Raw genomic sequence first — 15,508 nt, 5'->3', positions numbered from 1 at the left:
CCCACCCCCCCATGCAAAGGAATAAATCTGCAGGCATTCACCCTGATCAGTAGGCTTTAATCCTCAGGCTAGTGGTGATTCAGTACTTTCTTTTTCCAGCTTTCAGGCCAAGAGAAATAATGGTTCTCTGCAGCTTGGGCTCAATGTGCCTTATTTCTAAGCTGCTATCAAAACATGATCTGGGTGGTAGAGGCTGCAGCGTGGTTTCCCCAACCTTTGTATTGTGACAGTTCAATAGTAACTGGCTCTAAACCAAGAGCTTTAACGGCTGGACTGCTCAGCTGAAAGCCATGGACTGAGGGTACCTCTCATGCAGGGAATATTGGGGTAGTGGTTGCGGTGTGCTGTTTTAGAGGTGTGCCTAAGCCCACTGGGCTTTGGGAAAATTCAGTTCTGTGGGAAAATTCGGTGGCTCAGGTCCATCAGACTTCCCTGGCCTGGGTTGTTAGGCAAGGCAAAACATGCTTTTGTATCTGGCAGCTTTGAAGCACCTTGTGACAAACAAGACCAGAAACTGGGGTTGCTTGTAAAATCACACAGAGCTGGAAGGATGGGCTGCTAGATTCCGCCATGGGCTTCCTCAGGGTCAAGCTGCTTGACTTCCCTGCAAGTAAAGTTCTGGCTGTTGATTGACTGGCACATGCCACCTGAGGCTGAAATAAGAACTAGCTTCTGCTACCTGGCAAACACTACTGCATGGTGGTGATGCCTGGGGGTGCCCTGCCTGCAGTATCCCTGCCCAGTGGCAGCCAGTGGGAACATCTAGCAGCATCACTAGACAGAGATTTCACCTCGTCTGTTTACTGTGGAGGGAAGTGTAAGGAGGCAGTTTAATGTTCAGTGAAGTCCTGTGGCCTGTATCATACTGGGGGCAGGGGGCTGGTCAGACTCCATGATTGCAGTGGTCCTTTTTGACCTTGGAATCTATGAATACTCTGCATCTTTGCACAGCAGTAGCTTGCCCAGTGAGCAGTCAGTAACTTGAGCAGGCATGCAACAGCCTGCTGGAGCTCAGGTTGTAAAGCTGTCTGGGGTTCAGTATTCATAACTTGCTGAAAGTGTCCCTAGTTCCCCCGCACTGTCAGAATTTGACTGACTTTAAAATGTAGCGTAAATAAAGCTTTTGGAGGGGGGTGGGGTTGGTTGGTTGAGCATTTAGTGGGGGGAAATTTTCCCCCTCATTTAAAAAAAAAAATTTTGATTTTGGCCTGGAACTAGTCTTCAGAGGATCAGTGCATGGCCCTTGTTGGGAGGAAATGAGTGAGGACAGCACATTAGAGGGTTTGCAGAAATTGCACCACTGTGTTTTTGGAGCTTAGCAAAGTAAAGGAGTCTTTCTAAGGAATGATGCTGTGCAAAGGGGAGCTCATTTACCTTCGCATTTAGCTGCCCCATCCTCTGAATAGTTACAAACTAGCCGTGGGGAGCATTTCAGCTCATGCAGCTAAACTCCAGCTTAAACCCCTGCAGTAGGAGGAAAATGAAGTTCTGTCTACAGGAGCTTGGCCCCTCTGCACTGACCTGTGTAGGCAGAATATGTGCAGGTTTCATAACTCCTACTCCAGTCCTACATCCTTGCTAGCACTTGGTGTGGTTGTATCAAGCCTGGAAACAGCTGCTGTGGCTTTATTCCTCCATGCCACAGCCCTGGATGAAACAAGGGACATAGAATTCATACACTATTTAAGAACCTTACACCTAAAGCAGGATTTTTGGAAAAATTAAGGAGCAACTTTGTCCCCTTGTGCATATGCATTACCATGTTGCATGTAAGGAAAGGGTTATATACTAGCTCCTCAATATAGTACTTCATAGTCTTTCTGAAAGCTGAAGCTAAATACAAAGCAGCTTGTAACTCATTACGCTTACTGAATCAGCATGACCGTGACAATAGGTCATGGTTAACAGCTGCTTTCAGGGGTAAGGAGCCCTACCCCTGCTGGCTGCTATTGGAATGGGGTGTTGGAACATAAATGGCAAGAAGTTCTCCCCTGAGTGAGTGTCAGGCACTTGGTCTGTATCCAGCAATGCAGCCCTTCCAAAGGTGCATTTCATGGTAGGAGGTGCTTCATGAAGCTAGTTTAGCTGTTCACATAGGCTATGCACTGCACAGCACAGCCTTGGGCTACAATGCAGGCCCACTAACGAGGCCAGTAACCTAGCTGTGAATTTAGATGACCTGTATGAAAGGGAGTTTAGCGCTGCTGCTTTTCAAAAACTGACAGTAGGGTGGCACTATAGATAACTTGTACCCTGGGACTGGCCTGTCTTACGCATTACTGGAAGACTGCACCAGGAGCCCCCTCTCCTGTAAAGGGTAGAAGTTTCCTGCCTTCACCTTTCCAATTTAAATTGAAGCTAAATTTGGCCAAATCCTAATTGCATTTACAGTAACACTCTGTGGAGCAGCTACAGCCAAGCTAAAGGGTCTGTGCTTGGTGTCGTCTCCCATGGTGCACGCCATCTTTGGCTGCTGAATAACTCTATAAAGTGCTTGTGACTAACAGTGAGGTGTCTTCCACTGTCCACCAGGCTATGGAGTTGTCTGGAGCTTCTCCCCTCCTTGGCCCATGTGCGCTGATGCTAGACTCTGTGGAATACAGCTACAGGTGTTCAGCCCTCAAAACTACTCCAAACCCGTCAGCTCTCTGAGAGCAAAACACGTAAAGAGACTGTTGCTGCAGTACACAACGGTTCATGGCTCACCCCGGTCCAGTCAAAACAGGCTTTCAACAGAACCGGCTCTTGCCCTTCTAACCCTGGGTAGTTCCATAGCTGCAGGGCTGTTTAAAGAGGTCCCAGGTATCGTGTTACAATGCAGAAACACATCTCTCCATGCTCCCATTGTCCTATTCAAAAATAGCAGGACTGTGAGCACTCCAGCTTCCAACACCCAGAAATCTCATGCTCAGGGAGGGCGAGGGCTTGGCTGGAGTAAGGGGGTTGGTGCTGATATAACTGACTACAGTGAGAGCTGTCCCAAAGGGAGAGAGACTGCAAGAGGGTGATTGCTCTGGTGACTTACAGGGGGGAGCGTAACCAGGTCAGGGGTTGTACATTGGTGCAAAACCCCCAAAGCAAAGCCAAGCCCCAGGCTGAGTGTAAATGGGAAGGGAGTGGAGGGGCAAGCTGGAGAATCTGAGCCTGAAAGGTGAAAGCTTTGGGATGTTGTTAGCAAATACAAACAAGATTGCATAAAACTGTCTACTTTACCTCTCGGTGTGACTTCTCACCTTAAAGGGGACCTGCACAGGCAAAGGAAGCTATGTCTACACTAAGAAAGAAGAAAAGGAGGACTTGTGGCACCTTAGAGACTAACAAATTTATTTGAGCATGAGCTTTCATGAGCTACAGCTCACTTCATCGGATGCTGTAGCTCACGAAAGGGCTCAAATTTATGCTCAAATCAATTTGTTAGTCTCTAAGGTGCCCCAAGTCGTCATCCTCTTTTTGCGGATACAGACTAACACAGCTGTTACTCTGAAACTGTTATGTCTACACTGCGCTCCTTACCTCGGCAGAGCTGAGCTGCTGCAGCCGTGCTATTGCAGGGGGCGTTGAGTGGCTGCTCTTTCCTGGGGAGAGAGCTCTCCTGGGGACAAAATAAAACCACTTCCACCCAGGGGCGGTAGCTTTGTCGCCAGGCGAGCCGGCTTCTCGTCTCCCACCAGTTGACAAGTGATTGGGTGAAAAGGGGGTCAGCAAAAAAAAAAAAAAAAAACCCTCAAGTGTTAAATGGTTGAACTAACCAGCCTTTCCTTAGTGCATCAAGGAGGGGGAGTTGGGGGTGGGGACTAGGAGAATTAGACACCCACTTCCTGCTCAGTGGTGATAGGGTTTGGAGACCTAACTCCAGTGAGCCCCTTGAAAATTCCAGTCTACAGCTGTTTTTTCTAGGGAGTATAAAATTCACACTATGCTTGTTAAAGTGACAAGGCAGCATGAATGACAGGGGACCAGCACAGGGGAGAAAAGTATTTTCCTTCCCTATCTCTGCTGGTTTCGGGCGGTGGAGGAGTTTTTTTTCTCCCCTTACCACGCATTGCTTGTGCACTGGTCATGCTGGTAGCCAAAGTCCTGGCAAAACTCTGCGGTGGCAGGTCTGCTGAGCCTCCTGGGCCCATATTGGCCCCCATCGTATCAGGGGGAGTCTGGTCTCCAGCTCATCTCCCAGCACCACCACACTCCACGGCGGGCCTGTGAGGGTGGTCCCTCTGCTATCTCCCAAAAGGCTCTATGCCTCCAAGCGAAAAAGACTGCGTATGGATTCGAGCCGGCCTGAGTTACCTTTCCCCTGAGTGTCTCGCTGCAGCCAGCAGCTAGTCTAGGGGATCAGAGACAGGTGAAAGGCAGACCAGGGCCACAGCAGCCCCTGGGTGGGGCTTGAAATGTATTCAAGTCCCCCCTGTGCCTTGGGCTATTTGGGCTCCTTGTGAAGCATGCAGTGCAAGGGAGTCTCGGTCCTTCCAGGGAAGACTGTTTTTCTAGCGAGGGTGATTTTCGCTCACAGAGCAAGTGAGTGTCAGGCTATAGTGACTGATCCACCGTGCACCTGGCTCTGTGAGGCCTCCGCTGAGAAGCCTGGGAGCCTGTTGGCATCCTGACAGCACTGCCCCTGCCCGTGCCCCAGGGGCTATTTGGGCCACTAGTTAAAGCCCTCAGAACAGCCCTCACACGCTGGCCTGTGCTGACACCAATCTGTGGGGCAGCGCTGCTCCTAAGTGGGTGTTGGCATGGATTGAGCTAGCATGGGGGAAACTAGACTGGGGCCAGGAGGATGTCTCACTTGGCCTTAGCGTCCTCCAGCGTCTGGCAGTGGAAGAGCTACGGGAGTTGTGCCTGATTAGCACTGAGGGACATCAGGCACCAGACTCAGACTCCTGCAAGGTGGGACCTTCAGAGAAATGGCCTGTCCACTGGGTAATCTCCCCTTGCAGAGTCCTTCACCTCATCAGCACATCACGGGGCGGTAGACTGGGCCAGGAGTGTCAGGGCCTGAAGCTGCAGGGAAGGCAGTCCTGTGCAGAAGTTGAGGGCTGAGTGGCTGCCGTTAGTGTGTGTGCAGGAACAGGACTGCTTGTCCTAGCCAGTAACAACGGCCGGGAAAACAGGAGCTCATTGATCCCCAGTGTGGCTTTAATCCGCCTCCCACTGCTCAAACCAAGGTGCTTATTGCAACAGTACTTCATCTTCTACTGCCTCTTCCTCTGCTGCAGCTTGGGTCCTTCTCCTCATGCCCCAGGCTCGCTCAGGATTGCTGAGCTTCCCTCTGGTTGGGTCCTGGTGGGGTTCTGGGGTAGGCAGTACACGAGCTGCTAGGGTGAACTAGTAGGAAAAACAGCAGCCAAACTTTGGTCACCTAAAGCTCCATGATGAAATCCCAGGTCCACGATCACTCCAGACCGTCCTGGCTATAGGACCTGTGGCATGGAGTCCTGAATCCAGCTGCTCCTCGCCCACCTGGTGCAGTGGCTCCTGAGGGTCTGTGAAAAGTGCCGACGGGGTTCAGTTGTGAGAGTTCCCAGCTGGGAAGTGGTGTCGTGCGTGAGGGGCTTGCTTTCTGCATGTATTCCTCTGTGTCTGAGCCTAACCTCTCGGAAGCGTGGGGTGGGTGCTTCTCTTTAATGGCACTAGCTCTACCATGGCACTGGGCGTTAGTGTTAGATGTGCACCAGGTCCAGCGAGATATTAGCATCTATCTGTCTGCACCCCTAGCTGTGACCAGGCGCTCTGGCGGGGAGAGTGCTGGCACACCCCTGCTGCCCCCACGGGGGCGTGAGCAGCAAAGATACAGGAATAAAGGGCAGTGGCAGAGTTAAGTCGCAATAACCCTGCCCGTCCTCCTCCCCCAGCACCCCTGGGGAGCGGCTACCGCTTGGAGGCAGCACGGCTAGAGCCATGCTGCCAGCCCGCCAGGTGAGCCCCTCCCGTACCCCAGGGAGTGACACTTCCAGCTCGCCAGCAAGGGGCAAGGGCAGGGTGCCCAGCCTACAGCACACATGGGCGAGGGGGGTGCAGAGGCTCAGAGATGCTGCCAAAGGGGCGCTGTGGGGGAGCCCTGAGGGCACAGCGAGGAGAACATGCAGAGTGAAGCCTCTAGTCCTCTGGCACAGACTCTGCCCTCACCCTCTGTGTGGGCTGTGACAAAACTGTTCTCGGGTGCCCTTCTCCCTGCCCGCTGGCTTGGCACACTGGATGGGGGCTGGGCAGGAACACCCCAGGACTGTTCTGACCAGGCCGGTGCTTCCACGGCTGCCCAGAGTGGCCAACTGGCCGGTTTTTCCACTGTCTTGCTGGCTGCAACGTTCCCTTTGTCCCCATCTGTAAGCCATGTGCATGCATTGAGGGGGAGGGGGCGTAAGGGGGCACCCAGCAATCATGTCAGGACCATGCACAGGTCACATGGCTGGGAGCCCTGCCCTGCAGCACCCTGGTCTTGCCCCTCAATATGCTGAAACCGTTCTCCAGCCTTCTCCGTGGTTCCCTTCAGCGGGAGCACCCAGGGTGCTGCCTGCTGGGAGCTGACCCCCAACTCCAGCAGGGCAGGGCTTGGATGCCCCTGTGAAGTATGGCATAAGCACTGGCCCTCCCTCCCAGTGCTGCAAGGGCACCAGCTGAACCGGAGTGAGAAGCACAGAGGGCGTCCGGGGCTGTGCGCCATGGACAGACGTAGGCGGGTGGGCGAGCAGCTGGCCTCAGCCCATTACGCAATTCTGGGTAAGCGCCTTAATTACTCCATGTCCTCCTCCATGGATGAGCCACAGCCAGCGCTGTCCCTTTAACGGGATTGCCAGCCCACTAAGCCTTGCTGCAGACGTCACCAAACCCTCTTAACCTTTGCACTCCTGCGTGGCGGAGTCCTGCCTGTGCTCCGGGTCAGCGGGGGCTGGACGGCACGTTGGGCCATGGGCCGGCCAGTCACTGAGCAGAGCCACAAGGCCCTGGATGGCACCTGGCGTCGCTGACTGGGTAGGAGGCAGAGCCCATGTGCATTACAGGTCCATGCACCACTCACCCTACAGCATGGTGGGGGAGGGAGCCTAGAGACGCAGGGAAAATAGTGGCACCAGGGGTGGGCATCTGAACTGGGGCACAAACCAAGCGGCCCAGGGCGGGTCTGTGCATCCTCCACCTCCCCACAGTGTGTTAGTGCCCAACACCTGGCAAAGCATGAGGGTGGAGGATGGGCCAGAGGGGCGCTCAGACCAGGGCCGCAATGGGACCTGGGCACACGAGCACTGCGACATGCCTGGGGCAGGTGCTCAACTTCCATCACACCTATGGTTTGTCTCCCAGCCTGCCCTGCCAATGCCCCCCGTGCTCAGCCCTGCCGGGAGCGGCCTCACTAGCAGAAAAGGGCTGCAACGGCATGGCTGTCGTCCGCCCCACCAGCCCTAGGTCTTCAGCGGACTTGGCAAGGGGGCCCAGTGGCCTGACCCCGGACCACAGGGAGCAACTCTACCTGGCTCCCAGCACCCGGGATTTATTTGTGTCCCAAAAGCCCCCGGGGACTGACTGAGGGACCTGAGGGCAGATGGTGGCAGGGACCATTTTGCCAGGCCCTTTCCAGCCCAGCCCCAGGGCACGGTGCCCGCACTGGAGTGCACCGGGCTGGGCCACAGGCCGTGTGGCAGCAGTGGGAGGCGGCCAGAGTGGGGACACAGTGTCCACAAAGCAGCACAGTGCTAATAGCAACCCCCAGCCCTGCGGCAAAGCAGGACATGGCCCCCCTCCCTGATCCATGGCACAGTTCATGTGTGGCTCCCCCGCCCCCGCGGGCTCACAGCTGAAACTACGCCCTGACGTACCGTTCTAGGAGGCTTATGGGTGAAAAGGGATTTTTTTCTTTAGCTGCGTGCACCCGTTCCAGGGGCCCCAGCCATTGCAACGCTGGCCCATCAGCCCAGCGCCAGCCCACACGCCTCCCACCCCCCGGCGTGCCAAGTAATTGTGGGCAGCTTCAGCAGGTCAGCTTCACCGGGCCCTATGGAGCACCTGCTGCTCCAACTGCCCACATGCCCCACCTGCACTTCTGGTGCCCCCCACCCCAGTCCTGACTGCTTGGGCCCTTAGCCCCATGGAGCAGGGCAAAGGGCCTGCACTGGGATCCACGGAGCTCTGCCTTGTGGGGAAAGGTGCAGAGGAAGAGAGACCTGCAGGCAGGGCCTGGCCCTGGTGGTACACTTCATGCTAGGTGCAGGGACATAATGGACTCGGAGCGAACACTGGGAAATGCCACAGTTCACAGCTGCACAATTACCACATGTGGCCCCTTGCACGAGCTGGCGGGCCGGTCACACTGCTCAGCCAGCGTTTCGCTGCAGGCCGTTACACGGGCCTCGCGTACACTTAGGTCGCGGTTAGTGACGGTTTTTTCTTTACAGACCGGCTAGACCTGATGTTTTGTTTGGTTTTTTTTAAATTAAAGCTGAGATTCTGATGCAAATGCCATGATCAGACCAGCTGGGTGAGGTCAGAGCCTTTACTGGCCCAACGCCTGCTGGTGACAGGGCCTAGCCTTCGAGGGACACAGCTCATGCTCGGGTAGCCGTGGCACGCGAAAGCTTGGCGATGTCCCCAGCAGAAGCTGGGCCAATAAAGGCTGTTACCGCCCCCACCCACCCAGCCCTAGGCTGTCTGGGACTCCAGGGCTCCAGCACCAGCACCCCCATGCTTGCGGCATGGCAGAACGCGCAGGGGTACACACAGACCAGGGCATGTAGCTCTCATACCTCTAGCACCATGGTGCTGACCTCCCGTGGTCCCAGCCCCAATGACACTGGCCCCTCTGGGCCCCAACCGCTGCCTTGGTTTCTGTGAGCTGAAAGCCCTCCCAGCGTTACGCAGGGACATGGGCCCCTGGAGCGATTTAATGCTGGAGAAATGAAATGCCAAGCTAAGGGATCTGGGCAGCTATTAGGGCAAGAATGCCATGTGTTTGCCAAACTACGCTCAATAAACCCTTGAACCTGGGCCAGACCAGTTGCTTCCAGTCCTACAATTTCAGCTGGGCTTCCAGTCTAAATCTCTGCAAAATTACCAGCGGGTAGGGGTTGGAGGGATGAGTAGCCGAACCTCTCACCTGCTTCAGTGGGAGGCCCAGCTGTGCAGCAGGCTCATTGCAGTCAGATACCCAATTCCCGTCACAGGTAGCTGTTAAAAAGAAGCTGGTCGAACCCAGAGGTGGCTGCATTTTGTGGTGCAGGGAGCACTTCCTGCGTACAAGCGTGCGGTTTATTGAGAGGCCTTGCTACCGCAGTCGCCACCACGCGAGCTAGCTTTAGGCAAGCTATGCTCTATCATCTCCTTGACTAAGGTAAGAGAAGGGCATGACTTGTCCCAACTGACAGACCTAAGATCTCCTGCCTCCCAGCTCTGTGCCTGTCTGTCAGCCCGTCCCTGGGGATTGCTGGCTGGAGGGGCCACCAGCATTTATCTGCAGGGAGATAGCTTGCATAATCTGCAAACACACCTTTGTACATCCCCCAACCCCTTCCCCCCTTCACCTGAAAACCCCTCTAACAGGACATTTGCAGCACTTGCCACAAGTTCCTCTCCTCCTACTCCATCCTGGAGCCCCTCACCCTGGCCTCTAGCCTCTCCACTGTGTGGAAAGAGCTCTCCCTGAGGCCACTGATGGCTCTAGTCCAGCCTCTTGCTCCTTGCCCTCTGTGGCAGGGGAGAGACTCGCTCATACCCACCCCCACCCCCACGAGACACTGCCCTCCCTGGCTCCTGTCACTCCTGGTTCTCCTTGCTCTGCAAACTCTCCCCCCCCCCAGCCCCGCCCCCAGTTGCAGGCTCCTCATCTGCTCTCCTGCGGGGTCCTCTTCTCGCTGCAGCCTCTTCCCCCATCCAGTCCTACATCCCAACTCGGCCCCATGTCCCCTCCTGGCTGCCTCACCATCAGCATGGCCCAAGCCCATCTGCAGGTCTCACTTACTCCCCATCCCACTCTGTCATTGCCAGAGCCCTCATCTGCCTTGTGCTCAGGCCCATATCAGGTGGGTGGCCTGCAGCACCCTCCCTTACCCCATGCGACAGTCAAATTCAGCTCCTTTTGCCACAAGGGTCCAGTGTGCAGCTTCCAGATGGCAAATACTCCAGCCTGTGTTACTGCAGCCTCCCCAGCAGCCCCAGAGCCTGTGCTTGGTACAAGGCACGGCAGTCGCCTCCCTGCCCCATTGATCTGATCACTTCACCCCCGTCCCTGGCTCCCTGCTCACACTTCATCATGCTCAGCTCCACAGCTCTATGTACGCCCCCAGGCCCCTGTTCTGCCAGCACTACCAGCCCTTCCCCGTTTCAGCTGCTTCATTCTGCCCACAGTGACCCGGGCATCTCCGTCCAGGCCCCCCCAGTCCATGGACCCTCCTCCCTAGTCATGCACGGCCACTCCCCTCTGCTCCTGAGCCCTCCTGGAGCCCCTCGAGCCACCAGAGACAATGTGGATATGTTCCCCACCCCCTCCCCTTACTGATAGTGATGGAGTGAAAGGAAGGGGAAGCACAGGAACCTATGGTGCTAAAAGCAGAGGGGAGCTGTCCCTGGCTCGGCTACACTGTGCCCCCTCCATGAGGGCAGAGGTTTAGCACTGGGCAGGTTCTGGGGCAGCTTTCGGACTTCTCAGATCCCCCAGCCCTGCTTTCTGCTTCTCTTGCTCCAGCCACATTCCCAGCCAACACCCCTTCCACGCCCCAAGCCAAGGACACAGAACTAACACCTCAGCACATGGAGCTGTAGCAGATGGGTCAATTCAAGCTGTACCCAGGGCCCTCCAGGCTTGGACAGGGGAGTGGGATCAAAACCTGTCCATGTTCCAAACCTGCTGTAAGACCACTTCCCTTTAGGCATCTCTGTCCCCACTCAGATCCAGCCCTGCTCTGCCTCTGCCTGGAAGGGCCGGCCATGGCCTCCTCAGGGAGCCGTTGAATCCCTTGAGAATCCAGCTGTTCTTCTGGACTCGCATGGCCCAGCCCTTCTCTTCCACACAGGCCCCCTTCCAGCTAGGCAGAAGGGTGCTCAAATGGAAGTTACAAGAGCAGCACGTTCTGCACCCATTCCCCCCGTCTCCTCCTGTTTCACACCTCTGCGTGGCCAGGACTGACTGAGAGCGGAGTCCCAGCTGGGGTCTGCAGGTCAAGGGCTCTCAGGATCCTTTGCTGTTGCCTGAGAGCCTGCCATGCTTGTCCTAGGCAGGTGGGCAAGAGTCCTTGGAAATGAGTGGTGCCTCTGGAATCCGCCAGGCACATTCTGCTCGTGCCGTGCTGGACGTGGGGCCAGGCACGTTTTCTTAAGAGCAGCCCGGCTCTGCCGCCGTGCAGGGGTGATTAGCTTGGTCACACGACCCCTTTGGAACGTGGGGATCCTGCCAGGAACGTCCAGCTGAGGCAAGCTCCCTGCCCGCCTCGCAAGCACAAAGCCATGGGGCTCCTGGTTTCAGCCTTGCCTATGGTCACCTGCAGGAGGCGCACCGCTGGCAGGTCTGGTTGTGAGCATGGGGCAACAGCCAGGCGATGAGGGGCAGGTTTTGCTACAGACAGCAAATGTCACCCAAGCTCTGTGGGAGTGTGGTGGACGGGAGGAGAGCGGGGATGGGCAGAAAGAAAAAGCAACCCTCGTATATTTGTGATTGTCTCTTAAAAAGATTTATTCTCTCTCCTTGCCTGACTGGCCCCGGGCAGGGAGAGCGCAGGTTGTGTATATATATATTTATATATATATATATAAAAAACAAGGAGCTTGGTAATAATGTACACTTTACAGAAGGGCAGAATCAGGAAGACTGAAATTAAACCCAACACAGCAACTCCAACGGAAACAAGAGCTAGAACATCAACGCTTCCACGCCCTGCTGGGACCCCTGCTCACAGTGCTCCGGCGTGGGGGAGTATCTCTGAACAGACACTGCTACAAGGGACAGGACTGCAGCGTGCTACCCAGCCGACCACCCCCCTCCCCAGCAGGGGGCGCTGCTGCTGCAGCAGGAGCCCACCAGGAACATTGAAAATGTCAAACCTCAAACTACGGGTTACCCCGCGGCTTTAATTACCACCTATGGGCAGGCGGAAGCCAAGTGGCACTTCCGCAAGGGGGGCTGGGAAACCCTTTGCCCACAATGGTTGGCAGCAGCTGGGCACAGGGCGCTGAATTGTCCCCGCAGCCCAAACCCTCCCATTTTCAACATGCCAGAGCCCTCTCTGCCAGCCCCCTGCCAACCCCACCGCCAAGCAGCTGGGCCAGGAGCTGGCTCTGCCCAGCCCCAGGAGTTCCCTGGCCCGGCAAGGCTGCCTGATGGTCTCCCAGCTGCCAGAGACAAGGTACCAGGCAGCTGGGGAGCAGGCTGGCGATCCCACCCCAAGGTACCAGGAACAGACCAATCCCCAGCCCCACCATAAGGAACCCGAAGCCATCTGACCCCCTCGTTGGTACCAACACACACAAATGGGTCCCCGCCCCCCGCTGGGAATTGGGCTCCATGGGGCCCAGGTGGCTCTGCATGTCACTTCATGCCAGCAGCTTGGGAGACCCTTGCCCAGCCACAGGCAGAGCGAAAGGCTAGGCCCAAGACTCCCCGAGGGATGGGGCTCTGCCTCCTAAGTCCCCCAGGCAGGCAGTTCCCACCCTCGAAGCCAATCCGACCCTCCCTACCCTACCAGGCCCTAGGAAACCCACCTAGGCCCCATGCCATTACACCAGACAGGTGACCAGAGGGCAGCTGCTCTGGATGGTGGCAGGTGGATTCTCTGCTCTGGCCACAGCTGAGCTGCGGGTGTCCTGGAGGTGCTGGGGGGCACCGCAGCATTTCCCAGCCTCCTGCTCCCGAGAACCCTGGGAAAGACCACCCCACCCTCGGCCCTTTGGCTGAGCCCTGCGGGAGATGGGGGAGGCTGGGCTGGCCCCTCCCATGCAGCAGACAGAGCCTGGCTGTAAGCGGAGCAAGCACCCGGGTTCCTTTGACAGACAAAATGAAAAGGTTAAAAGAATCAGACCAATGAAGGGCGGCTGCGGGAGGGGGCAGGGCTGCGCGGACACACTGCCTTCATTGGACACCAGGGCCGACACACTCAACAGTGGCTCCTCTTTGATTGCACACAGGGGGAGGGGGGGCTCCTCCCACAGGGAAAGAAACAAAAACCAAAACAACAGCTTTCAAACAATTCCTTTTTACAGTATGTACAGCGCCCACGGGCGGCGCACAGCCCGGGACAACAGCGACACGGGCACCACGCACACAGCTCGCCAGACACTGCACAGCGCAGAGCCAGAACGCCCAGCGGCTCTGGGCCAGGCTGGGGGTGAGCCAACAGCGGGGAGCGAGCCAGCCCCTGCTCTGCTGGGGGACCTCCCACGCCTCAAGGGGTGGAATAGGCCAGCTGGGATCAGCTTCGAGTGGCTGCTAACTCCTGGAGATCAGCCCCTCGCGGCAGCACCTGGGCTGTGCAGCAGCACCATGCTGCCCGTAGGCCAGGGAGCGGTCCTTACAGCACATCAGCAAGGCCAGCTGAGGGGGGAGGGCAAGGACCAGTTCGGCTAATGGAGCCTGGCAAAGCACGAACAGTCCTACAGCCACTGCCTACGTCCATGGGGTGGGGGGGTTCACAGCACACACACCCCGGCTCCCTCCCGCCCAGAGGCAGGGGGATGCGCCCAGCCGTGTCAGACCCACTGCTCCATGCTCTCACCTCCCACGCCCCTCACAGCTCAGAAATCCAAAATTAAAAACCCACCAAACGAACTGGAGTTTGGCGCGCCCAAGGCAGAGGCCCCTGCAGCAGCCGGGCAGAGATGCAGGTGCCGCCACCAGCTGCTTCCCTAGCCCAGAGCAGACCCGTCCCCCATCTGCACAGACTGGCCAGCCTCCGGAGGAGACAACTCCATCCAGCGTTGGAAGAGTTTCCAGACCCCCCAGCCCCACGTGCGGTGCCAAGAGCAGGCCTAGCACGCCCCCGCCAGTGCTCGCACGCATGCACTGCCACCTATGCAAACGTGGGGGGCCCTAGGTCTGTGCAGGGAGGAATGGCCACGCAGCCGGTCAACCCTGCAGGTGGAGCAGGGGGCAGAACGCTCACAGGACGCAGAGGGAGAGCCCACCCAAGGGCCTTGTTTGTGACAAACTGGGGTTAGCCTGAGCCATGGCAACCCATGCCCCCTGCCAGCAGGGAAGGCGGGGCGGGGGGATGGCAGCTGCCAGTGCAGCGGGTCTGAGGAAGATGAGTGGAAAGGAGGCAGAAGAGACAGGGCTGGCAGGGCCACAGGGAGCCTGAGGGGAAAACCCCTAGCAGCAGAGCACCCGGAGGGGGCAGAACAGATTCTTAGCCGGTGACTCCTGTTCACCCCACAGCTGGACTAGTCTGGGCACCCAGCACCTCTCTGCGCTGCCTGAACACTGGCAAACCTGCTTAACACAGGGCATGGCACTCTGGGCACCGGCCGAGTACACAGCTGAAGTGTGAACGCGCCACCCGCTGCACTGATAACCCCCCTCCTCCCCTGTGCTGCACTGACGCCCCCCCAGGCTGCACTGACGCGCGCTCACCCCCCGCCGCACTGACACGTGCTCTCTTCCCCATGCTGCAGATGCCCACTTGTCCCCCACTGTGCACCGAGCCCACCCCCACACTGCACTGACACGTCCATGGGCATGTGCGCTCGCTCGCTCACCAGAGACGCACCCACCCCTCTGCACTGAACCATCCACCCATGCTCCTCGCTGGTACCTGAACAGCACTACTACAAATGAAAAGAGCCCTAAACTTTCTTCCCTGGGACTGCGACTCTGGGTCCAGGCAACTCGACTGTAGCGATCTGGGCTGCACTCCCGTGGAGCCAAGTGCAGCTGGCGGGAGGGCTGTGTGCTGAGCAGGCCCGGCTGGCGCTCCCTCCCCACCCCGTGTCCTGTGCTGCTCAGACCCTGGCGAAGCAGTGACCTCCAGAGGGACACTCAATCAAATCCACCGGAAACCCTCGGTGCTTCCATTGCCTCTTCATATGCACCAGGCAGGCAGGTCGCTTCCCTTCCCAGGGACGGTGGGCAGTAGAATAAATATTCCTGTAGGTTCCAGCTCCCCGGCTCACAAGGAAAGGGGTGTGGAGGGGGCGGGGACCCGCGTGTCCCATCGGGAAGAGGAAAGTCTGCCTCAGATTAGGGCAGGAACGTCAAACAGAACAATTAACACCATTCAACTGATGTCTAATGGAATTTCCAGCGCTTCCTCATGTGAGCCAGTCACATGACTTGGTACAGACCCCTTTATCCAATCACAGCGCGTCCTGCCAGAAAAATCAAAGCAGAAATCACTCTGGTGCCCACGCTGCTACATCCACCAAGGGGCGCCCCAGCCGCAGGAACCAGGACACGGTTCTTCCTCCTTCCCTTCTCTTGTGGCAGCTGCAGTGTCCCAGGACCCAGAGGGGTGGGCAAAGCAAACAGCCGCTGCTCACACAGGCCCTGTAACAGTGTTTACTAAGCAGTCGGAACGGCTGTCCAGGGAACTCTCAGGCGGGG

At 57.2% G+C, this 15,508-nt stretch overlaps 1 protein-coding gene and 1 long non-coding RNA gene across 5 annotated transcripts in view; one reads left to right on the top strand and one right to left on the bottom strand.

Annotated features, from left to right (window-relative positions):
* The first annotated feature begins 6,833 nt into the window (after nucleotides 1-6,833).
* LOC141995101 (uncharacterized) lies at nucleotides 6,834-11,902 on the top strand. Its single transcript, XR_012641260.1, has 3 exons — nucleotides 6,834-6,969; nucleotides 9,150-9,316; nucleotides 11,767-11,902. It is a non-coding gene; the product is annotated as an uncharacterized LOC141995101 (long non-coding RNA).
* A 2,668-nt stretch (nucleotides 11,903-14,570) lies between these two features.
* ZNF609 (zinc finger protein 609) overlaps nucleotides 14,571-15,508 on the bottom strand; it is a 118,708-nt gene continuing 117,770 nt past the window's right edge. For all 4 annotated transcript variants that reach the window (XM_074965947.1, XM_074965948.1, XM_074965949.1 and 1 more), the window contains exon 10: nucleotides 14,571-15,273. The gene's annotated coding sequence lies outside the window, so the exon portion shown is untranslated. The remainder of the gene's footprint in view (nucleotides 15,274-15,508) is intronic.

The sequence above is a fragment of the Natator depressus genome, chromosome 10, assembly GCF_965152275.1.
Source record: "Natator depressus isolate rNatDep1 chromosome 10, rNatDep2.hap1, whole genome shotgun sequence".
In the NCBI taxonomy this organism is placed as follows: domain Eukaryota; kingdom Metazoa; phylum Chordata; order Testudines; family Cheloniidae; genus Natator; species Natator depressus.
This window is presented reverse-complemented; position numbering and strand designations above follow the sequence as displayed.